A 26,115-nucleotide genomic window follows, 5' to 3' on the forward strand; every position below is an offset into this window, starting at 1 on the left:
AAGGATTAGATTTACAAAGTCCTTGCAATTCCTGGTTTTACACAATGTAATACCAGTGTGAGCTAGAGCCGTGAACTTGCATTAAGGCATCAATGGTTTGCACAGCTATGGCCATCTTCGTGCAGAGATTCAACTACTAGTGTGTGCTGGTATCTAGAAATAACAGTAGTGGCATTGACATGCAGGAAAATGAGGATAGTTTTGTCTGTTGATAACGCAGAGCTTCATGATGTATATCTGTTTTTCCCTGCTAATTCCTGTTCTGTTTTACTACAAGTCTTAAAATTTCTACCCTCTTTCAGGGGAACTGCTGATCGTATAGGAAACCTTCTTCAATAGCACCAAACTCTTGATAATAATTTTCCCCAGATGTTTCATTGTATACTCCCTGTGTAAGGAGCAAAGCCTCATCATTTCCTTGCAGATGGAGCCACTTGGGTGAAGGGGTTTGACCAAGATCATGCAGGGAGTTAGCAGGCGACACAAAACCAGAAAACAAAAAGAGTGCAAGAGAAATACCAAGTTCCTCCATGCAGCTGATGTTAAAACTAGGAGACATCAGCATGGTAATGCTCAAGGCTGTAATGAATTCTTTGTCCCCAGTGTTGCAAAGGAGGGTGTAGGATGAATCCCAGAGGTAGGATTCATGCCTTGCTCATTCAGAGCAGCTTAACTTCAAAGGAAAGGAGCAAAACATGTGTGGGTCCACCCCTGCCTTCTCTCTCTGTATTTTCTTGATCAACTCATTTTTTCTCCTAAGAAGTGGATAACAGGGTGGTTGATACATTGGCAACAGGAGAAATCCAACTCAGCCAGCTTATAGAACATGACTTTTCAAGATGTCAGGGTTTTTTTTATATATATATATATATATATAAACATATATACTTGTTCTTTTGGTTGTCACTGAAATAAAGTTGTCCAAAGTTTGGAGTGTAGCAGGACCTGAGAGAGCTGAGAAAGCTCAAAAAAGATGGACAGATGTGATTTTTTTTTTTTAACTACCACAGATCTAGTGAAACAAATCAAATACAGCTTTAAAACTTCCCGGCTTGAACTTCTCCTCTTCCCCTTCCCTCTCCCTGGGGTTTCTGTTTTAGAGCTCTTGAACTGATTTGTTGAGACAGATCAAAGTATAAAGTATTTCTCAGCTGGTCTTATTTCTCTCACTGGATTGTAGTGGCAGGAGACAGGCAGCTCATTACAACTGGGAGAGTGCTCCTGTGAAACCAACTTCATTACAGCTGGTAAGAAAAATAAGATTCTGCTGGAGCCATAGTTCAGTCTCACCATCACAGAAAGTAAATTATTTTAGAATGAATAAATAATGTCACACTGCTTCTCATTAGCGTGAGGCTGAGTATTAACATGACGTTAAATACATCTGAACTGTACTGTTTCTGTCTGGTACTGTGAAGCCTTTGAAGTACATCTTGGATTTGTCCAATTTCAAGCTTGTTTCCCCTGTGCTTGTTCTTTTTCTTCCCTCTTCAACAGTGCTTCAGTGAACAGAGGGGATCGGGAGGGGGGTGACACACCTCAATAGCGCCTTTCCAGGTGCTGACTGTATTTTGTAAGTCACCACAAAGTATTGGGTCTGGGTATGTTTTCAGGGTGCAGGAACATGGTTATCTGAACCCAGATGTGGCTCATGATTTTTTTCCAAGGGTGCATCACGGAGGCATAGCAGTATAAAGCAGGAAACTCAGAACCAGACAGAGTCCAGGCCCGTTGGCTGTGAGCTCCAGTCTGAGAGCAGCTCAGAGCAGGCAGGTTAGGAGGTTGCTTCTTGCTGCAGACCATGTGTGTGAGCCATCTTTCCATAAACTCCTGTCAGACAAGGGGCAGGACAAGCTTTCTGCCTTTGCCCCCTGCCCTTGTCCTTCCCCCAGCACAGGCCCTTAGCAGTCCCAAAACAGAAAAAAAAAAACCAACCCCACATTGTTTTAACCAGGGTCAATGCCATGGTGTGCTGACAGCTATGCAGATTTTATGGGTAAGGCAGCAGGAATGATGGCTCCATTCAGCAGCAGAGCTCATCTGTAAAATTATCCCCTGAAAGAGCAAGTCATTGAATGAATTTTAATCTGAAAAAGTGGAAGGAGGAGAAGAAAGAGAAGGGAAATGACCCAGCTAAGGCCACAGTTCAGTAGCAGGGATAGGAACAGATTTCAGGTCTCCTGACTCCCGTGAAATCATGCCCAATTCTGACATACGTTTGAGGTGCACATGGCTTTACAGGTAAATTGAGACACAGCATGTAGGAAGCAAAATGGAAGTGCCTTTAGTTGGAAAGAGACTCTCCTCCTGAGGGTTTGTACTTAGGTTTCTGCTTAAATGCAGCATGATGCAAGTTGTGGGCTTATTTCCTATCTTTTTCCTCCACATAAAACAGAAGAGAGCAAGAGAAAGATATGTCCCTGTAAGGAAATGTAACTATATTATATGTCAGCTGGTGGCAATTTTTTGAGTTGCAGGACTGGGAATTTTGGGCAGTTATGGTTAGACCACGGGAGATATCCTGGGCAAAGACGCAAGAGGTACTGGTGCTGGCAGGGGAGCTAATGTGGCCTAGGTGGGCACGCAGCTCCATTTGAAACCAGTGCAGCTGTCCCATCTACCCAAATGCTAAACTTTGCTCAGGATCTGCTGCAAGCTCCCTCACAGAGTATGTCAAAATGTGGGATGGAAGTGAGGGTTGATCCAGAGTTCATCTGCTAAAGGAAAATGTTGAATGTAGACAAGAGAAGGCAAAGGGCTGAGACAGATTTCCAAAGCCGGGCTTTCTGCCCCTTGTATTGCAGCTGGGGAATGGGGGGAGAAGTGCTGGTGGAGCCAGCCATGTGTATCATGCAATAACTTTTTTTCTTCATGCCCCAGTGTTCACCTCAGTAACAGCAACCTGTTTTTCTACGCTGGTGGTGTAGAAAAAGCAGACGATCACGTACAGGATGGAAAATGAGCTATGGCTTCATGCTTTACCTATGCTATCCTGCATGCTGAGATTTTAATAAGCGTACCACATAAAACTGGATGACAGAGCAAAATAAGGCTGTGTCATGTAAGCTCAGAGGTACTGGACTCCTAGGTCCTCTGGAAAGGAAGGACCAACAAAGCTGTGGTGTTAATGCACGGTCCTGAAGAAGGTCTGAAAAATGCTAGGTTCCCTCCCCACCACCGTCTCAGCAGGCCTACTGTGAAATTAAATTTCCCCAACAAGACAAAGTTTGAAGAACACAAAGCACGTGAAGTCTCCTGGGGAGGCTGTATTTGAAAATTGTGTCCTCAGTTTGCTGTAGTTTGAAAACATAAGAGTGGGCTCATTGGGATTTCCCCTACAGTAATGTCACACTCTGATAGCTCATTCATCTCACCTTTCCAGGGTGCTCCCACATGAACACATACATCAGTGGTCACTGTGGGGCCCAGGACCAAAGTCAGTGCCTTTGCGGGCACATTTTAAGCACATGGAATAGCTAAGCAGAAATAAAAGCGTCATGAAGGTCAGTGGTGTTTTGTGTGAATACAAACCTAAGCATGAAAACAGAGAAATGAAAGGGACCTCCTGTGTCAAGGAATCCTGTCCAAGGCACTGTGTCATCCTCTTGATTTCATCCATGGATGACTATAAAACCATACAGGCATTTTGTCCCCCTTCCCCCATGTGCATGGTTTGGAGCCATGCCCATCCAGTGCTTTGAGACCTCCTGATTTCCAAACATCTAGCACAGAGAGATTTGAGCTCGTTTTAAACAGGAATGGTGGGGCCTCTGTGGTCGCAGGGGTTGATCCAAATCTCTGTTTTCCTGACTGTGTTTCACAGTTAGTGTTCAGCTACCTCGAGGACACCATTTTAAGTAACTGACTTGGGGAGTTGAGGCTTGAAAAGCTATGTCAGGAGGCTGTACCCAAGTCATGCATTTTTTTTTGTCCACAGTCACTTTCCCAAGCTGAGGATTGACCTGCATGCAGCACCCTGTTGTTTCCTGAGTGGTCCCTGCTCCACAAGCACTTCTACAAGGGGCTGAGGAAGGGAACAAAGATTTAACTAGCAGCGAATGTGTCAGTGACCCTTCGCACTGCTGCTCCAGTCTTACAGGAATGCTCCAAGATCAGAAAGAGACAAACATCTTACTCTATTATCATGCTTTTGATCAGATATACCTCCCAGATGAAATCTAAGCATCACAGACAAAGTCTGTATTCCACAAACATCCTTAAGAGTTTTGCTGTTATTTCAAGGGGATTTGGGCTTCATACTCTCTGATTAAGTTTTAGCTTTGTTGGGCAGCAGCTGTGGATTACTTACAGCCATTGGTGGTGGTGATGGGGCAGCTGTGTATAATTGACCTTCCTCATGGTCTGTAGTCCTTCCTCTGGAAGGAAGAAAATGGTGGGCTGAGCAGAGTGCTAGAAGTCAGTCCTGGTGAGTACTAATTCTAGTTGCTACTCTATCTTGTAATTTTGGTATCTGAGAAGTTGTGATTGTTTTGAATTGGTTTCCATGTTGACGCAACGCAGATAAACTTTTCCTGTTGTAGTGGACAGGGATACTGTTATCAATCAGTTGGTTAATATTGTGAAATACTTTGGAGGGGATAACATGCACGCTGGGGAGATCAAACTGTGAGCACTGGTACGAAGTTGTGTGTATTACAAAACTTCCCTGCATCTCCCCAAAGCTGGGTCCCTGCCTTTTTCTCCTAGCCCCCCAGTCCTCCTATTACTGCTCTTAGAAACTCCAAATACAGAGTATTGCTCAAATCCTGCTACCGTGTAGCCCGACTACCAGGTCAACCCCATTTCCTTAGTCCTTGTGCTATTACACACTGAAGTTCCTACTTCATACAGACCCTACCTGTTTGCTCCCCTTTATTTTGCCTAAGTCTAGCTACTGGGCAGAACAACCAGCTGCTGAGGGTTACTGGTGTAAAATGGTAAATACACTGCAGCTGTGATGGATTGGTGGGCTTGGCCACACTGAAGTGTCTGTGCAGGTATTTCTGTAGGATGGGCACTAAATAAGACCCACCACTGCATTGGCAATATACACCCTTAATGTGAATATGCACATTGCCATTTCTATAAAGGTTCTCGCAATAGTGATCAGTAAAAAAACAGGTAATGCTTACTAGCGGTGCTTGGAAGTTCCTTCCTGCTTGCTGGCTCCCCACAGAGCTACATGGTATTTGTGTTTCTTTTTTTGCTTCTCTCTTCTTTTTTTTTTTTTTTTTTTTTTTTTTTTTAAAAACCTTCTGAATGTTGGGTATCCTAAGCTTTTCACTACTGGGAATGACCAAAGTAGAAGCGGAGCTTTCACTTCTAAGCACATATAATTTTGATTCTTCCTGTGATTTTTGACTTGCTGCTAGCAGAGAGATCAGCAAAGGATACAAAAAGAACTTTAAAGCTGGCTTTTTTTTTTTTTTTCAAACCCATAACAGTAGGTATGAGTATGCTCTGCCAAAGTTGCATGACTTTTTTTCTTCATTAGGATGTGTCAGACAGTACTGAGAACAGAAGGGGCTCAAAAATGCCACCGCCTAGTAGCAGAACTGTCCTCGGGGTTATCAGACTGAGACAGTATTTTCCAAACTTGCTTCTTTTTTTGGATTTAGGAAGGTGCAGTATCCTGTTCCCATATCATACAAGCACTAGTGGGTGCCTAATTAACACATCAAAATAGAGTGGTAAGTCCTATAGTTCAGGATGACTAGAGTTAATTGACACATGTTGGAGGCGAGGGTAGAAGGTGGTATTATTACAGCTCGCTTCCTTTCTAGAAAAGAAAAAGTGGGCATGAGATTTCTGAGAAGTTGCATTGCTTCCCTTCAGAGCAGCACGGGAAAGAAGCAGTACTTTCCTGGAAGTGTAGGAAAGTACTGCTGTGGTGCTTTTGCTCTGTTGCTAGGGATGGCTAGGAAGGTGTTGCCCTGAAGAGTGCTGAGGTAACTACAGGATGTGCTGGTGCTTCCCATGCTTTGTGAGTGCCACAGTGGCTTTATGCAAGTAGTACAACCTGCACGTGATGGTCTGACCCTGATTGTCAGGGTCAAGTAAGCCTAGTGGGTTTGTTTTCTCTCTTCAGTGTTGTCCATGACCAATCATTTTGCCTCCATTGTGAAGTAGGACCTTCTTCATCAGCCCCATCTTGGCACTGATAAAGACCTTGCAGTAATTATTCTTTTTGGTGTACTGAGTACCATCCTGTCACCTATGCCCTGCCCCTGCTAGCTCATGTGCCTTTGCTGTTGGAGAATCTCAGCTTTTTCTGATAGGTAAAAACTTCTGTACTGAAGCAGTGCAAAGCTAATGTCAAGGATGACGATTCACAGCAGAAATAGTGTTGCTTGAGACAACTGGCCACTTTCTGTGTACATTAGGTTGCGTGAATGACTGCAGAATTGAGATGGCAAATCTATATTCACTTATTTCTTGCATGTGTACTGTTGTCGCATGGGCTTGTACATTCTGCTGCCATGTATTTATGGATTATGCAAGTCCTGCATGTTTCACTATATATTACAGGCAACATGAACTATCAAGAACCAATACGAGGTACTGTGGCAAATTTTCCGTTAATACTGTCTTTTTTTTCTAATGTTGCAGTTAGTAATTTCTTTACACATTGGAAAATTCTGTAGCTCTAGTGTGAGATCGATAATATGCAGTATACAGTTTCCTGTGTAGGAATAATTTTGGAGTATCCTTCTTTGTTTATTTCTGCTTTAGTCCAGCAGGCCTTTTTTAAATTATATGAAGTGAAACTGTGTGATTCTTTGCTGCATGCTGCTGCTGCTAACCACAATTTATAGACAAACTTCTGGAAGAAAAATTTGATAATATTTAGACAAACGCATTGTCTCTGGTTTGAAAAGTCCCCTGAGCCTTAGATCCTGAGAGGCTGGAATAGTGTCGTGGGGAAAGAACAGGATATGTTTTCCTAGTCTTATACTCTTCTCAAAGTGTTTCCTGTCAGGCTCAGTCAGAGATAGAATTAAGTGCTGGATTGACTTTGCTCTGATTCAATACAGCCTGTTTTCTCCTTTGGTCTCTGCAGGTACCAGGTTATTGTTTAACTGTCAGTAAGATCTTTATTCTAGGTGAGATAATGTGATATGAATCTTGATACACAGTCCTTTTTGCTAATGTATAATTTTAAGACTTTATTAATGTTGTCTTCTGTGCCTGTAGGGGACCTAGTGAGAAATATATGAAACCCCATTTCTGACTAGGACCTTTCAAAAATGATTATTTACAAGTTCATGAATATGAAAATGATTCTCCCAATAATACTGAATATCTTGTTTAGATAAAATAGCCATATGGATGGTTAATAGCTTCACACATACAGACTGATTAAAGTGGCAGCTGATAAAATAGGACTTGACCTATTTCAGACCTCATTGTATTTTTGCCCTGGGTAGCAAACAAAAGTAATTTAGTTTAAATCATATTGCTTTTTTTCAACTTCACTCCTAGCCCTTGTGTTCTACCCAAATCAATAAGAGGGAGAGTCTCTAAACAAGATCCTGTTAAAACGGTGACCTTACGCTTCAGTGCTATTCAGGAGGGTTTAATAATTCAAGCAGTTGTTTCTCTGAGGTGTTTTGCCCCTGTGCAGACAACAGGCAGATGCAGTTAATGTTGGGTTCAAAGACTTTTATCATAGATACCAGTAGCAATCTGAGGAGTCATCTTTCTACAAATTTGTACTGGATGAAACTAATATGCAGGAACTTTGTCATTTTGCAGACTTATTTTAAAGCACTCAGAAAGTGGTTTATGTCAGGTTATCTAAAGTAATATTGAACTTCTGTGTGAGGGCCTGAGGTATATCCAGTCAGAGATTTCCCAACAGACTGTTCTCTCATCCAAAAGTACCAATTCATCAGAGGTTGAACTAAGTTCTAGTTTGAAAAAAATAAAACCAATAAAAACCCTCAAAACAAACCCTGTGCCCCACCCCCAAGCCTGAACAGAGCCCTGTGAAAACAGGGGAGTAAAGAACACACTTTGAGTTTGTCTTCAGAAACATTTGGTCTAGGGTTTTCAAATTGTGGGTTATAATAGAGGAAGTTGAAATCACAATGTTGTACTTTGCTATTTTGAACTGAATAGTTTGGTCTGGACCTTCTATGAGAGGGCGGTTGTTTTTTTGGTCATTCCTCAGTTTATGGCTTTTTTGGTTTTGCTACTTGTGTTGGGCTTTTTTCTTTTTTTTTTTTATACTTTGAATTGGAGGGGGTTGTGGAACAGACATGCTATGGAGATCCTGGAGTTCCTTGTGTAAAGTAGAACTGTATTTCTGCCTGGGTAAGAGGGATAGCTATCTAGAACATGCAAAAGAGGATGTCACCAAAATGAAGGTCCTTCAGCTGGCTCTTCTCTAGGAGGAAGTTTCCCTTGTGCAAGAGAAGCTGTGAAGGTGAAGCGGGGAAAGAAAGAGTGGAAAAGAGGGGGAGTACATAGCTGTGCAGGACATGATTGTACCCCAACCTCCTTTCTCAACCAGGAAATTGGCATCTGGGTGATGCAATTCAAGGACAAACTCTTCTGGTTGTGGTGATTTTTGTAAAACAAGACTCACCTTTGGTGTTTTTCCTTCACAAGGCTACCCAGGGTCTTCCTGGTTGTACCTTTACATGGCTGGTGAGAGCTGGGCCTCCTTGTCATACATCTGTCCTATGAGAACTATTGTTTTCTGTAAATCTTCCATGTTATGACCTTAGATATTCTATATAGTAGTCATAAAGCAGAAAATTATAATCTGTTTCTTATCCAACTGTCTGCCTTATAGAAAATGAGTGTCTGTAATTGGGCATGAAGTATTTTAAATTGGGCCATCAAACAGACTGCATCTGTTGTTGTCCTTATTATTATTCATTACACATCACAGCCACTGATGTTGTGTTTTCATTAATTTTTCTATTAACTTTTCCCCATCAATGTGATTAAAGATTCATTAATCTGAAACAGAGTAAAACAACCTGCCACCACTACCCCCCCAAACCAAAGTTAGGCAAAAACTGATTCAGCCTTATAAAAACAAAATATCTCTGAAAACAGATGTGTTAGCAAAGGACTAGCTGTTCAAATGGTCAAGTCAAACAAGACATAATCAGGGTTAACTTTGCACCTCCTCCTCATTTCACTTCACCCATCTGTGATTTCACAACCCTTTAGATGGGAGTTTAACTTAGTAGCAATTATCTTGTACCAATTATCTGTGTATTTAATTTGGCCATGTAATTGGCAGACATTTGCAACTTGGCTAATTTTTTATATGCTAGATATTTAATGTAGCTGAAGGATTTTTTTTATTTCCTCATGTTATGATCTTTTAAGAAACATATATGAGCTCTCCTGCCTCCTATCTCTTTCTGGCTGTTATAAGCAATGTTGCCTTTAAAAGTTTGAAAAGTGTGGTTTCTAGCAGCTTGTGAAGAATAGGAAAACGATAGAAGTGGAAATTAGAACGCTTCTAGACATGGTGCATTCATGTGGATGTAGCAAATGTAGATTTTAGGAACCCATTGGTGACTGTAGTTCCATCAGTATTATTGTGTTTTTTATATAACAAAGGCATGACTTTCCACAAGGTAAGCCTTTTTTTTTTTTTTTTTTTTTTTCCCCCATGAACTGCTAGTGACCATCCTAATGTTAAGCCACTCTGACACAAGGGAATACAGAATAATCAGGCATGGCAATAGTCTCATGTTCAAACCTGCCTTTCCCCAAATCTTCCACATTTTCTGACAAGCTAATTTCAACTTAGTACTTTAGGGAATCAGTGAAAGCTTTCAAATGTGCTCATGTACTTTGGACTGAGGGCCTTCTGCTTCTTGCTAGGTTCCTCCTCTTTTTCAAGAACTGTCTGCCAGTCTCTGCTCAGCTACATGCTTTACATGCTCATTCTCCTTGGCAGCAAAGCTTACAAACAAAGCTAGTGCTGATCATAACCTCCCCAGTGTGAATTAATTTTCTTCACGGTAACCAATATTTAGGGTTTGATTTAACAAAGCACTCAAGCTTACCCTGGAAAACTGATGTTACTTCATCTGGTCTTGTGCGCCTTACCAAATGGAGATGGATTAATCTGTGTGCATTGCAAAATGGATCACAGTCCAATTTCCCAGCTTTCCTTACAGCTGGGAAGAACTAAAGAAACTGCTGTCCATAGAGGAATTTGGGCAAGGATGCTAAAAACACTTGGCCCAAAGGCTGCTGGCAATGCCCTCCCTGTTTTATGTGCTTTGCCAAAATGTGAATGTGTTAACGAAATGACTTATTTCACCCTGTACAGACCATGGGGTGTGTATGTGGGTTGTCTTTCTGTTTGAGAACCATGAGAGTACAATACTTCTTATCATTCATTTCTCCCGGGAAGCATGCCAGGAATGAGGCTGTACACAAAATGCATCAACCCGAAATGGCAATGAAGTGGGGAGAAGAAAGTTTGTGTTTGGGCCACAGCTGCCTAAGAAAGCCAAAAGGAAGAAACTACCTCAAGGTTGTACTGAATCAGTGAATTAGTCCACCTAGGTGTTGTGTAGCACCTGTGCCCTGGCTTTGAGCTTTGCGCCACCGAAATACTTTGTATGTTTGTAATGGCAACTGACATGCTTTCAGAAAAACAACAACAAAAAAACCCACGACTAGCCAGATCTGCTAGCCAAATCTTGTTACAGATGTGCTTCTCTTAATTCTTCCTGACTTTGCAGAGTCCACTTCCAAAGGCAGATTTTCAAAGGGTCCCGAATTCAATGAAGTTGCTTAAAGGACTGTCATAATCTGCAGCTACCCATAATGGCCTGGCTAATACCACCCTCCCATACCAATTTCCAGACAGCTCAGTGCACAAATTAATGCTAAGTGGTCAGCAACTGAGCAGTGAATGAGCCATAGGGTGCCCTTGATGCCTCTGAAACATCTGTGAACTGTGACTTCAATCTCTGTATGGACTGCCCTTCCTGAGAGCGGGGACCTCCAGATCCTGTGGTTGGTACCAGCCCATTTGAAAAAACATTTTAACAGATCAATATTGTGGTTCTAGAAAAGAATAAATTTAATTTAATGTAAGGCAAAACTTTAAGTCTACAGGAAGAAATGAGTAGGACAAAAGCAGGCTTAAAGCAACGTATTCTGTAAGTTATCTTTAGTTTCACCCATCCAAAAAGTTCTGTGGCTGGGATCCATGTCTCTTGCAAAACTTCAGATATTTTTTTTTAGATACTGTTTTCATCAACCAGGTTTGGGGAGAAGTCTCTGTTGTTTTCTCCTTGGAGAGGCCTTCAGCTTTCAGAGTTTGTAATTCATGAAGACAATATTTAATTAAGGCATCAGGAGGAGGCAAGTGAGGGAACTTCTTGTTTCTTGCACTTTTTGTCCCTAGGTGTGCTTATTGTCCCTGCTTAATTTTGAAAGATGAAAAATGCCGTTGGCCTCTGGACACAGCTGCATAGGGCCATCTTCTGGTCAGGCAATCAATGAAACTCTTTACTGAGCGTTAATGCAGCCTTATGACTGGCTGGGCGGTAACTTGGCAGTAAACACTGTTTTATACAGATAAATAGATGAGACCAGTGCACGCTCCATGTTCCTCCCTCTTAATAGAGGATATGTATGATTTTGGTCCAACAGCTTTGAGATGACAAGTTCTGCATGGGAAAATTCCTTGGGAGGGTGATTTTTAGAGATGCAGCAGTTGCAGTTCTTTTCTTAAGATCATCTTCATACATACTTTAAGTGAGGTCCAGGGTTACATTTTTATGCATATATTTTTCATTCCAATTTTCTGAGAAAAGCATGAGACACACATACTGGGAGTAAAGTGAAATTTATTCAGTTTATTTGAGATAGTTAAGTACAGCGACGTGGAGGAAAGGTAGATAGTTTTATCTGAATTTATGCTGTACTAATGGTAAAGGAGAAGAATTGTCTGGAAACTTCTTCATCATAATTGAGTACTGGAGGAAAGACTAAGTGGACTAGCTCTGGCCAAGCGGAAATGCCAAAGAAATGGATTTTTTTTAATATGTATATTCAACATTTTAGTTGATCTGATGCCTGTGGGTACATTTAGCACAGAAGCAGAGCACTTCAAAGTGATGTGGTGTTAAACTAGAAACAAGAAGAGTTTAAGACAGAATTGAAGAGATGAGATGCAAACAGAATTGTTTACAGCTCTGAGGAAACATCTAACACTTGGATGATGAAAAGTGAAATCACAAATTTTAGGAGGAAACATTGCAGTCAATAGCGATATTGGTTCCCCTGGAGACAAAATCAGTAGGAGTTATCTGTATTGCCCTTCAGAGATGATGTCTTTTTAGTCTGTCTTGATCTTTATGAGGAAAATGCACTATCTGAAAATCATATGTCTGTGACCCTTTTAACACGACTATTTGCCAGAAATGATGTGCTGTCTAAACTTTGGCTGGACCATTTAGGTCTCATACTGCTCATATTCTAACTATGTAAATGCTATGTGGTACAAGATGGCCGCATCGGAGTTTAATACACAGCCGTGCGGGGAAGGCGTCCATCTCATGGAGCAGAGAGGCAAGGAAAGCAGCCCAGTCAGCAGTGAGACGCATGACAATGAGGGGTGCAGCGTATGGGGAAGCCTGGAATTTCATACTGACTAGAAATTATCTTGTCTTCAAATTAAAGGGCTTTGAAGTCAGTATTCAGTGGTTGGTGTGCATAACTTTGCTTGGATTGATTGCTTTTCTATGTGGAGCTGCAAATGAAAATAATGCTGGTACGTGGGTTACTGCAGTGTTTTATCAGATAGTGAAAGATGACCTGGAAAATGCTGCATCTTTTATGTCCATAAACTCACATCCACTCTTCCATACTTATTGGCCCCTTCTTAGGGTTTTAGCAATTCAACACCTAAACAATTATTTAACTTTTAAGTGCAGCATAAATTATCTATTTTACAGCTTATAAGGAGGAACACAAAACGACTCATGAATTCAAAAAGATTATTTTTGTAATTTCATCAATTGAAAGCAAATTGATGAAACAGTTTATCCAACTCGTTAAGTGAACTGACCCCTGAAGGTTAATGTAGAGCTTCTGAAAGTGCCAGGGCAATGTAGGAGAGAGGGCAGTATCAGAGTGACTGTGGTAGATGCAACAACTTACTGCCTCTGTGCAGAGAGGGCTGTGGGGTAGGACTCAGTGGAAAGACTTCTTTGTTTATCCAGCACTTCCTGAATAACGGAATAGCTTGTGCTTCAAAATGTACGCCTGCTGGTAGCAGGCAGCTTCTCTCACCTATTCTCCAAAGAGCCATAGATCTGAAACCTGAGGAGCGTTACTCATTACACGGAAATGTGTCATTCAGTGAAAATGGAAGAAAAACCACACCACATGTGAGACAGTAGCTGTTAACTATATGTGGTTAACAGGTCAATGGCAGCGTACAGTGAGTCTGTCTCCTCCTAGCTATATCAGTTTTACAGTGGTGCAATTTTACTATCTGCATAAACTTAACTGATTTATCTGAATAAGAGCAGTAGCAAGCCAATGCCGCTAACGGCATGTGTCACATGGTGGATATTTCATGACATGCCCAACAAAATAACTTTCTATGCAGTGGAAATTTCATTCAACTTAAAGTTGACTGACTCATCTGACATAAGATAACAATGATCATCTGCCATTCACCTGGGAAGCCCGTTGGAAGAGGTACACTACCACTTGTTCCTCCAGGCCTATCCCTAAAATTACTTCTGGATCTTCCATATTGCAGAAAGGAAGAGGCAGAGAAAGTGTTAACTGTTCAGATGCAGCACCTGCTTAAAAGGTTGCTGCCTCAATTCAGTTTGCAGAGAGCAGGGGGTGGTGTGGGAGCAGGAAGGGGGCAATGTCTCCAGCTGTTTGAAGAATTCCTGCCATCAAGCGTGTACCTGAGGTCTGAAGATAGGCTTTGTAAAGTGCACTTCATGTTGATCTCTATTTCACTTAGGCTGATGTTCAATGCTGACAACAAGCTGTTCTGTATTAGCTCTTGTTATTTTCCCAGACAGCACCCTTAGGACTGTATAAATGGCAGCAACAGGAAAAAAAATATTGAGAACATCATTATTCTCTAAGTGAGTTTCTGTTGTTGTTACAGAACTTGGAGAGTCAGGAGCACTGAGACCCATAAAAGTGTCTTTGGTTATTAGTTCTTATGATTTCGTCTTTTTTTGCTATGTTGGAAATGAGCCGGGACCCTGAATGAAACATGCATTTAAGATTATGGTATTTCCTGGAGTTTATGGAACACATGCTACGACATGATGAATTGGTATAATATGTTTATCTTAAATGTTCATAAGATAGAAATACTTACTTATTCCACACTTACATAAACAAAATTATATGTAGTTTAGAACCAAATCTAATTCCTAGACAAAACCTTACAGGACTCGAAGTAAGAAAAAATATTGAAGAAAGGCCTTTCCACACCCCACCCCACCCCCCCACCCCCATCCTTAGAAGCACTGAAAAAAACATGGCACTGTTTCTTCTTACTCTGAGATTTAGAAATATTCTAACATTCTTTTCCATGCAAAATCCAAATGTAAAAAATACTTGGTAATGCATCTACCTGCTTATGTTTCCAAATGTCACAGCTACAGTTTAAGCCAGCTTGTGATGATGTACTTACTGGCCAATATTTCTGATAGCATCTGCATAACTGGCTTAAGAATTTCATTTTCTGCTTGCAAAGGATTTAGGTAAGGCTTATAACGCTGAGCAAGCCACCAAATCTGTTCCTGAAGACAGAAAGTTATTTTTTTAACTTTTACTGCATGGAGATGGAGCAAGTCCTAAGGAGTGAAGGACTCCCCTTGGTGACATGGGACTGGCCCTGCTCACGGGGCACCTCACACTGTCCGTAACACCTCAAGATACCAAATGATGTTTGGGCTGTGACTCAACATTCAATGAGTACAGCATGAGTTACAACTGGGCTGCAACTTTCTGTACATGCATTCCTGGTCCCTAGGAAATTCTGTGTGAAATATGAGGTAATTCGCTGTTGCCTAACTTACAAAGGAAGAGTATATAGTTGAGCTGTATTACCTTCCTTCTCCTGTGGACTAATAGTGCTATGGTAGCTTATCAGGTCTTGGTAAGAAACAGGTTTTTCACCTCTTAAGAATTATCCAGGCCCTTTTTAATGTAAAACATGGAAAATGTGTTTGGAGACTTTCCTGTCCTCCTCACAGGTCTTAGAGCACCTTGTTATCTGACTGTGCTTTTACAGGTTCATTGATGTCATACTTAGGGATGTAGTTATGTAATTATACAAACTCTTCCTAAGAAGAACAGACTTACCAGGTTTGAGATATGCTCTTAGGCTCTTCCTCCACGAGGAATTTTGGTCAGGCAAATCTTTTGCTGCATGCTATTTCCATGTCAAATGAGGCTCTGTGTTTGCTGTTGACCCTCTCATGGGGCCTTGCACAGAAAGGGGCTCAGATTCTGAGCAACAGGAATGCTGTTGTAGTCTGGTCATATGAACTGCCAGCTCATTTTTTCTGTCATGTGTGCAAGTGACTGGACTGACAGTGTGAAGATGTTATTACTTGGTTATAACCAGCCTGACACTTCATTAGTCTCAATTTCCTCTTGCAAGTTAAACTTCTTCAGAAAAAATGTTGGCCTATCTGCATATTTATTTCTAGCCCCCATCTTGCCAATTATTCAGGCTTTGTCATTAAAAATCCTGTCTGTGACTGGAAGAAGTCCTGAAGACCAGCCTTTTCAGGGCCTGCTTATGCAACGGAAAGCAGTCCAGGGATTCTTGCTCTTGTAGGGATGGATCTGAAACCAAAACTGACATAAGTACGCCCCTAACAGGCAGTCAATTGTCTAGGGCATAGAACTAGTCTACTGTGCTTCTGAGCTTGAAATGACCATCTGAAAAGCAGTGGTCACGCTTGTGAGAGCCAGCCTGGAAAGCTTTTGTGGCAAGTTACAGACATATCTGTAAAGGCAGTTCCAACTCCCCGCCAGAGGAATAAATTGCTGGACAAAAGTTAAATCTGAAGAAATATTATGGCTGTGATTTGGGGTTGTACCTGAAGTTACTTCCCCATAAATTTGATGTATAGGTGTAAAACTTAGTTGCTATCTGTCACCGTGGCTTGCTAAAATGGCTAAAATGTCTTCCTTTAGGATGACTGCATAAAGAGTACTGATTGAGCAAGACCTTCTCAAGCTGTGGGTTTACTCGTGATCTATACATCTTAGGCTCATGTGGTCCTTGCAATATTTCCTTGGAAACAAGCTCTTAATGGTCAGCAGCGCATTATTGCAGGAGGGGTTCAGAACCAAGGCAGCAGAACCTTAGCTCCATGCTGTAAGTGTAATGGATGTTGCCATGAGTCCTGTGTTTCAGTGATGTACCCAGCAGAATGAAAGCTATTGACATATAGTACTGGTGAATACATTAATCATGATGACATAGGAAAGGTGGCCAACTGATTGCAAATTTCACTGCAAAGTATGGTAATTGCCACTTCTGTAGATGTATAGAAGGTGACTGAAGTGTTGTAAGTGACTAGTCCACATGCTGTTAAATACACCATGTTTAAATGGACATATAAGAGAGGGGACTTATTTTTTTATTATTATTTTCCTTGGTCAAAAACATCATCTTGTTGTTTATTGCAAAGGAAATGGGTGGATAAGGTATCGTAGAGGCTGTGCTGGAGTTGCCTTTTACGAGGAGGTGTCAACTCAAGGTCAAGACAATATTTCTGCAGAAGATTATTAGGTAGTGTTTAGTAAGACGATGCTTCTTGAAGAAATTTCTCCAGCTGAGAAAGGTCCGTTGATATGGGAGTGATAAAGTGGATATGCTTGGTTGTATATGTTTGAGGGGAGAAACCACACAACAAGAATTTCTCATAAAAGGGAAACTAGAACTACAGCATTAAACAAATGAGTGAGTCACACTCTGGCATCTGCTACAGGTTTCTTCCCAGGGAATATCTCAAGGGCACTAAGATCATCACTGTTAAGCCCTGGGGATGCATACTAATCTTTATTGACCAACCTGAAAATAGCAAATATTTTTGGAAATGGTGCTGTAGGGCCTCAGACAATTGTCCCACTTGGCTCAGGGTAACAAGGTGGCTGCTGTGGGAAGATCCCCTTGAATGGCTGACCATTTGACAGTGCCATTAAGCTGTAGTATAAGAATTAGATGATGCTACCAATGAAAAGGCAGGGTAGAAGATGCTGTAACGTGATGTCAGTTGGGCTTCAAGCTCAGTGGAGAAGCACTGTGGTGGCATTTCCACCTAGAAACCCCTGGGAAGATGTGAGGTGCTAGATCAGAAGAAAGAGAGCTGAAGCAGCTCCCTTGCAGGGGATTTAAGATCACTGGCAGTGCTTGGTGAGCATGGTTGATGTCTGTAGCCCACCACAGAAAAGCTGCTTACAGGTGATGACAGGGAAGGCTCTGTGCAGTCTTTCACTGCCAGCTTTGAGTGCTCAGCTCAAGCTTGACCTTGCAGAGAAGGCTACGTGGCCCAGTGTAGTGCAGGTGTCTCTTCATGTGCTTTAGGTGCTGTGCTGCAACATTGGTGGGTGGGAAGCAGACTCTGCTGGCGTGCCAAATAATTTTTTTGAAGTGATTCTGCAAGAAAAGTCTTTTCTTGCATCTTATCAAATGTATAGCAAATCACTTCTGAATTGAAAGCTTCAGCTCTCCATTTGAAGAGGAACTAAATGAGAGTGGGTTCTGTGAAAGCCTTTTCCTTCTTTTGGATTTTTTGATATTTTTTTTCTTCAAGCCATGTGTAGCCACAAAGAAGCATGTGAACAGGGTAGATTAATCACGTCTGTTTTTTTTCTCATTAGGAAGATGCAGTAGTAATTCTTCTTTAACTTACTATCAACATTTTTGTTTTGCATTGACTACGGTTACAACATTAGGATTTCCCACTGCGCTCCAGGAAAAAATGAGCAGTCTGCTGCAAGCTCAGGAGAACTGGGTTCTTTCTCTCAATACTGACCACAAGCCCAAGCTGTTCTTGTAACTCACTATTATGAAGAAAGCCTGGAGTTGTCTGATTACTTCATTGTTCTGCTGTGAAATGAAAGATAGTTAACTGTTTTCTGCTTAAAGGGGCAATATCCTTCATAGACTTTTTGTTTGCTTTTCAGAGACTGGGTATCATCTATCTTCACCCTGATACATCAAGATACTGACTGCAGCTCAGCAAGTTACTAACACAGGGGGGAAAGGGCTGCTTCTTTCTTGGCTGTGATCATCTGCAAAGTGGTATATGTCACTTCCAATTTTACACCAGCTGAAACTCTTTGGTGTCTTCTGTCTTGCAGTTATTCCCAGGGAGGGAATACATGTTCCCATATAGGAGGTGGTGGCAGAGGCTGGCTTGCTTAATTGCTGGTGAGCAAATAGGGTAAGAATGCAACCATCACTAAACAAGGCCCAACACCTTCCCTTCCAGGCCCTTTAATGTGCTGCTTTCCTTCCTGTGTTAGGATTTCTACACTTGACCACATTAACTGGTTTGTTTGTTTTTGTTTTTTAACCTGGTGACCGATTTATTGATATTACAATCAAATAATCACCAGGGGAATCAATGTAGTGTGCTTCATCAGAAGTAGTATTTCATATGTCAGTTTTCATTAGGCAAGACTGATTATGTAGTTAAATACTTGAGTAAAGCATTCCATGTAGGACTGAGGCCAGTGTGCTTTCGCAGAAAGCACACTAGTGCCTCGATGAATAGCTCTTAACAGGTTAAAATGAATGTAAAAAATTGGGAACAGCCTCATGCTGCTGAAGAGGAAGAAGAGAACAATTCAACTTGGGAGGTATAGAGGGCTTCGGGCAAGGAAATCTCCTTGGTTGCCTATAAAGTAAAACTCTCACTGTGCATGGACTGGGTGCTGGCTCTATGCACAGGCTGGAATTTCATGAACAATGTGACAGTGCCCAAGGAGGCATATAAAACATGCGGGAGCGAGCAATGACAGCGTTCTTGGAAATAAAATAAAATCAAAGCTTTAATGGGATAACATCCAACAAAACTAACAAAGTAAGTCACATAGTTTAGTTAAATTAGGCTGAATCAACACTTGGAGGAGTCTCTCAGTCTCCACTCATGACAGTGGGGGATCTACGGAAACCAGGCAGCCAGAGTAGTGATTATTATTATTACTATTTTATTTTTTTCCCCTTCCCTATGTTGAAAGACTTAGAAGACGAAACTGGGATTACCCCACCACTATAAAAACTCTGAAGGATATTGCCACTTGGAGCACACTGGGGGGGGAAAAAAACCCAAAACACAAAAACCGAAGACGTTTTTAATGTCTGGACACAACTATGGAATCAAACTAAAGTTTCTTCTCTGGCAGGCTCCATGCTTGCTGTATTTCTGCATCTCCATGGAAGTATACTGAGGTTCAGCTGTGGATTTATGCATTCTTCATATGCATAGAGGCTCCTTTACTATGCCTCCTTATGTTGCATCTGCTATGCGATAAACACCATCAAAAGGCAGATCTACAGTCACTATAGAGTCAGGAGCTTTGGCTGGTCAGGCCCAGAAGACCCAAATGGTCTGACTCTTCATGCCACTGGATCATGCTCTGTGTCAGAGCAAAAACCTCTTCTCGTTTTCATAGCAATGGTGGTGTATTTATAGTTTTTAAACACTGAAGAATATCCTAGACCACCCAAATTTTGTACTATCACTTTTGAGCTCATAAAATAGTCTTTAATCACCTTTTTTCTTCTACTAAAGCAAAATGCTATCTTTGAAGACAGCTGAAGAGAACTAGGGTTCAGTATTTCACCTTTTACTAAAAATAGGAATGATAATCATTGTTCTGAGATCTCCTTCACTAAGAAAGCAGGCTCCCATTTCTGGGATGGACGGTAGGATCCAGTGTTTCTGCATACAGTAATCAATGCTGAACTGGTGTTCTTTGCAGCATCGCTTCTGGGAATCCCATGGCTGCTACAACAACAACTCCAGCTATCAAACCGGTCTCTTAGGTAATCAGCCTCTCCCTTATATCATGTGCTGGGTTTCTTTTTAATTAGAAAAAAATGCTGTTTCTTACAAGCAAGAGGCTTTTGTCATTAGCACTGTGAGTCTGTCTTTGGGCATTTGGTCCCAGATTAATTTAGAAGCTGAAGCAGGAGCAGTCTCATGAGCAAAGGGAGGTTTTTCCCCTGTCATCATGAGAGATCAGTACTGCTCTAAAACACTTTCAGGAAGGTCCCACTTTGAAATGGCCTTTAATACCAGTGATTTCTAATGGGATGCTGAAATATGACAGCAGAAATGTGTGCAATGAGTTCCGAACGTCTAATGACAGTGTAACATTTATCTTTTGTGTTGCTAATCTCTTCTGCTGCCAGGAGATTAGTTTTCAATATGTTGAAATAAAAGCTCATTCACCCTTTCAGGTCCCAACACTATACAACTGGAACGTAGGTTCTGCTTGCTTTTTTCCATCTCCAAGTACCTTAAGCTGAACTTTACTATATTTTTTTTTTCTTTCTGTGCTGTTTTTCCTGCCACCTTTGTTCCCCTGCTATCTTTTTCACGTGGCAAATGGCTATGGATCCACCTCATCTTGCCACCTCCCTGTTTCCAGCTTGTTTTGATGTTTCCTGTTTACACCTGCCCCTATTTCTGTATTGTCCTACCTTTTGATTGCAAAATCAACCCCACCACCCATCTTTTGTCCCATACTGACCACCAGCAGACACCCCTAAAGCAGCACATTTTGCCCAGGACCCATTGCAGCTCCAAATCATGTACCTGAGAAATGTGGCCTTTGGCTCCCTGCTCATCTGATCGCGCTTGTGTCTTCCTGCCTCTCAGGGAATTCAAGTAGGAGGACGTGAAGCTGCAGCAGGATTATAGCCTGTCTTGCATAAGACTGTCTCTGCAAACCGACGTTATGCCATGGTTAAAACGACAGGACTACTTGGTTGAGGAGACTAACGACAATGTGCTTTGCATGCAGCTCAGATTCTCCAACATGTTCTCCATTTAGTTTTTTCTTGCAATATTGTTTTCAGATGTTCAGTTTCATTTGTGTCGCTTGGCATAGATTAATGACACTGCAGCTCTGAATAATTTTATTACCTACTACTGTGTATTGATGGTAATGAACTAAGTTGTTTCTGCACGATTATGTGTATCATCCTTCAGTACAATTAAGACACAATGTATTGGTACTTGAAAGATGTCCTGCCACTATCTTATGGCTTGAACTGTATTTTATTTCTATGATTTTAGATCTTAAAAATGTACCATCAGATGAGCCATATAAATCAAGGAAGGTTTAAGTCCATGAGTGAGTGCCTAGGAACTCTTTCTTTCCAAAAAATACAGATTATGAAACATTTAAGACACTGTCCAGACCTCCCTAATGTATTTCCATCAACTCAAGTGATAAAGAAATGCACTCATTCTCAGAAATGGTTTTTGGAATTATTCACTAGATATATTTGGAGACATATACTAGAGTTGGCGTGCAAGGGTATGAGTTGGCACCACAAAGCAAATTGAATTATACAATTGAAAGATCTTAGGGGATCAGTTAGATATTTAAAAACCTGAGAATTAACTGAGTTCTTTCACCTCAAGTGTGACCTTATTTTTCAATTTAGAAGCCCTGTACTTTTGCTTGCTGTTTATTGTGGAATATGATAACAGCTTTTTGCTTGTTCAGTAAACTGGAACTTAAGTTAAACATCAGTTATCTGGCACGTTTCGTCATCACCCCTCTTATACTGTGAACCACATTCTGTTCGTGGTCTGTATTTATAAGAAAAGGCCTTTATTCTGCATTTACATTGGTATGAAGAAATGGAATTAATCCATGGGCATATAAAACCACTTAACATCTGCAGTCATACTGGTCTGTAACAAAAATAATCTGTTATTTTTACTCAGGGTAGGGAGAATAGTAAATAAATCACACTGCTGCTGTAATAACTGTCTTGATTTGTTTTGTTGGTTTTTTAGTGTCCTTCAGAACTGTATCATTTAAGCAATATTGCTAGTAGGAAATCAATGTGCTCAGACAATTACCAAAATAGGGTAGTCCCATAAGATTTGTTGTGTTGGTAGTCATAAATAGAATGAAACACTATCTGTAAGGGCAATAAAACACTGCCACGAAAAGCCTGGCTCATTATGTTTCCCTGCAATTTCATTTGATAACAGCACCTCAATAGGTACTAAACTTCAGAATGAGTAAAGTAATTTGGGTGAGGGAGATGAAGTCAACAGAATTTACTAGGTTATGAGGTCATATAAGGCTTGTATTAATTTTAGGTAGCTCTGCTGTCACATGGAGTATCAGCCAATGTAGAAGGGGTTTCCTTAGGTGAATGTAAATGATCTTGTTCAACCTATCAAAATTTTTTATTTAAATAGGTGAACCAGGTAAATTACTAGCTCAACTGTCCAGCTTCCATAAATGCATGCCTACCTGTGATCCTAGACTGTGTACTAGTAATAAAGTTTGACTTTTAAGACAGGTGATCTTCTATTCTAGATGTTTGCAGTATAGCTTGAAGTGGCAGATTTCTTCCCACAAACGAAGCAGATATTGGTAGTATTAGGTACTGGGGCAGGGATCTGGGAGATAAATTGTGAACTGCCTCTTAGCTGCCTGTTCCTCCTGCCTGGTGTCTAGAAGGGGCTTTTCCTTGGAACTTGGCATTTGCAGCATCAAAATTCCCTGCAAATCTGTGGCTTATCAAGATGCATATCCTAATTCCTGACACTTTCAAAGTCACCTTGAACTTGTGGAAGTAGTGTACCCACATGCTATTTTTAACAGATTCCTTATCTCTGAGGAATTATCAGGCAGTTTCAGCTAAACTCCTGTAGTACTTGAGAACACTGCAAGTTCTTTTTAATAATGCTAATGCACTCCTGAGTACAGAGCTGGAAACAAAGTTATGAAAGAAATAATAACAATATAAAAAACCAGACAGAAAAAGTCTTAATATTCTATGACATCTTAATATTTTATGACAATAGTTAACAGTAGTTATTCTCAGCTGTGCCAGTATCCTAACTTTCTCCCTTGGGATCTTGAAGAAATAATTAACCTGTTAAGCAAGACTTCTCTTCGTTCTTTTAGCCACCATCTGTCCGATGCTTCCCAGAATTCAGCCCTAAACTAACTGAATATCTAGCACCCCTGGCTACTTAGAGCAGCAACCTTCTGAACTCCCTATTTCTTTTTCAGGACAGCTCACTTTATTTGTTTACTTAATCTCTTCCTAAGTGCTTTCATCCAGCAAAGTATAGTTTTATTGACCTTATAAAAGGATTATGATTACTTTGCCAGTTGGTTTCTTTCTGGATATGTTACAGGAATGTTCTTAAATGATTGTATGATCTAAATGATTTGTGAAGATTTTCAACAGGATTATAATTACCTCAGGAAATGAACTGATGCACCTGGAATACACACAGCAGTGTGTAGATGTTTGTCTTTGAACATGTTACTCCCTTTGTGATGTATCTTCCCTTCACCTAGATATGCTTTACCTAGGCTTCAGTGAGAATTGCTCTCCTTTCCAAGAAACCCTTGAAAGGCTGAAGGAGGTGGAAAGTGAAATGAATGGCTTTAAGAAGTTATTTGTTCTAGTGCAGCAGAAACCTGGTGCTTTATGCCCAAGCTGTACATTAGTGCAATGACTAAAACATTTGTCATTACCTGACAAGGTGTACTGCTCTGACAATTTGACCATATCTACTTATCTTTCTAGCTGCATCTCTACTGGTTTTCAGGAGAGAAAGTTACACTGGCTTCAAACAGCAGCATGATTCTCTAAAAGTTATATTTCATTTCCATGTAGGCTGCTGTGAAATGGAGAAGGTGGAAGAGGGAGGAGGCATAAACATGTTATCCCCTTGGCCTTTTGTGTGCTTCTGTAATCTGTGATGGTCACAATATATTATAGCAATCTGTAAAACAGTCTTACTACTGAAATACCATCATGTTAAAATGGAAGTTATGTTCACAGCTGTGAGCTCATGTTTTTTTTTTTTTAAATTCTCTGAAAGCATCAAGCAAACTGTACACTAGAACAGATTTAGTGAGCTTCTAATTTTGTACTGGAAATGGTTATTACATAGTTTAATCCTAAATGTAAGATTAAGGAAATCTGCAGTGAATTACTTGGTGTCAGGACTACATAAATCATTAGAATACTGCAGCACTTAAATAACTGCACTTGGTTGTGCTTTTGTTTTGTTCTTCTCCTAGCCAGACTCTGCTTTGGTTTCTCAGGGAATGTATCCAAATGTGCATGGAGTACACTGAATCTTCTTTTTCCAGGGACATCAGATGTTCCTTCTCATTCCTATCCCTTTTTAGTTGTTCAGTGTTATGTGCTTCCTTGATTTACTTCTTTTTCTGTCCTGTGTTCTAAACACAATAGCAATGAAGGTAAGTAAAGTTTGAATTCAAATATGAAAAATACCTTACTCTACTTCCAGTGTCTGAAGTTTCAGTATGATTCCTTTGAATGTACTCTTATATGCACCTGTCTGTCAAGGAAAAGTTTTGTTGACAGGGTGGTATCTCCGCTCTTTTTTGAGTGTTATCTGTTCAGGTTCAGTTTCAGCAGGGAAAAGAAACAAGCATGACTTTAAATCTACAAATACAAGGAATGATAAAGCAAGGAGGGTGGATTAATTATGTACACAAGGGAAATGTTATTAGGAGAACTTCTAGGGTGTATATCAGAAACAGCTTCCTGCTGGAAAGAGAGGTGGATGTAAAATTGGGAGGTGGTTGAAAAAATATCATGATAATGGGATGTCTAGATACAAATACGTTATCAAAATCTGGTTTTAAAGCCTTGTCTGGGATAATGCTGCGCTGATCTGTCTGGATGGATCATCGAGGTAGCTAGAGGGTTAGCCATTTCTAGACTTTATTTAAAAGGTTTCATACTCTGTTACTACTAAAAGCAGCAGGAGAGCCTGCAGTGATGTCTTATACGTGAGTAAAGGTGGCTGACTCTGTAAGATTAAGATAGGGGTGAGGGAGAGAGGTCAAAATTCAGGGTGCTATGCAGTGTTGTCAGTTGCAAAGTCCAAGCCCTTGTATGGCAGTTTTCTACCCTCTCAGCTGTGTTGATACCACTGGTTTTGGGGTCATGCTGTGAATCAGATGATGAAACTGGATGTCTTGCCTGCATCACTTTGGCTGTTCAGTTCCTAGAGCAGTGATAGACACAACTGCAGGGCAAAAAATTGCAATATGGGAGGCAGAAAAAGCAGCAGGGAAATATGTGAATTGTGAAAGTTGGCTTGTTCACCACAGGGAGCCACACTCAATGAAGTGGAGAAAGGGAAGGAGTGGGGAGAGAAAAGAAGCATTTAGAGGGGGTGACATGAATGGGTGGATGGATGTTTAAGACATCAAAGAAAGGAAGATAAACGGAAAGAATATTTTTTTTAAAGGAACTTGAGAAGACCACAGGGAGTGGATGTGAAGGAGGTGAATGGAAAAAAGAATGTCCACGGACCTAGAAGAGTTCTGGTCAGTGCTGAAATGGAACAGCAAAATCAAATTACAAAAGGGATTCTGGAAATGGCTGGAATAAGTTATACATTACATATGTGTGTATGTTTGCACTAGTACATATATTACATGTACTGTTATGAACATGAAAGTGTTAAAAATCCTTTTTCCTCTAACTGGTGCTTCTGTAACCAAAGGCTGGATTTGAGGAGGAGATTCTGAATCCCTCCTTCCCTTCTGATTAACTCTTTGAGACTATCTAGTCTTTGTTCTGCTCCAAGTCTCAGCATTAAATCCCACTCTTATCCCCAAATTCTCTTCATTTGATGTGGTCATGTGTGAAGTTCTGACTTGTGGCTTTAAGGTTTTCATACCCAACTATTTTATGAAAGATATTCTCCTTATGTATCAAATCTATTAATACTTCTAGAAAATTCTGCAAGGACTAATGTTTGTGACCACTTACTAGTGGAAAAAGTACTGTCTACAACTTTCCTCTCCATGTAGTTGGTATCTACTTCTCCCTGGTGAATTTTATTCTTAGGA

General features: G+C 40.8%; 1 long non-coding RNA gene across 1 annotated transcript; it reads left to right on the forward strand.

Annotated features, from left to right (window-relative positions):
- Positions 1-4,375: 4,375 nt before the first annotated feature.
- On the forward strand, positions 4,376-21,987 carry LOC141738278 (uncharacterized). Its single transcript, XR_012585358.1, has 4 exons — positions 4,376-4,426; positions 18,184-18,301; positions 19,987-20,050; positions 20,889-21,987. It is a non-coding gene; the product is annotated as an uncharacterized LOC141738278 (long non-coding RNA).
- Positions 21,988-26,115: the final 4,128 nt, after the last annotated feature.

The sequence above is a fragment of the Larus michahellis genome, chromosome 2, assembly GCF_964199755.1.
Source record: "Larus michahellis chromosome 2, bLarMic1.1, whole genome shotgun sequence".
Classification (NCBI taxonomy): Eukaryota; Metazoa; Chordata; class Aves; order Charadriiformes; family Laridae; genus Larus; species Larus michahellis.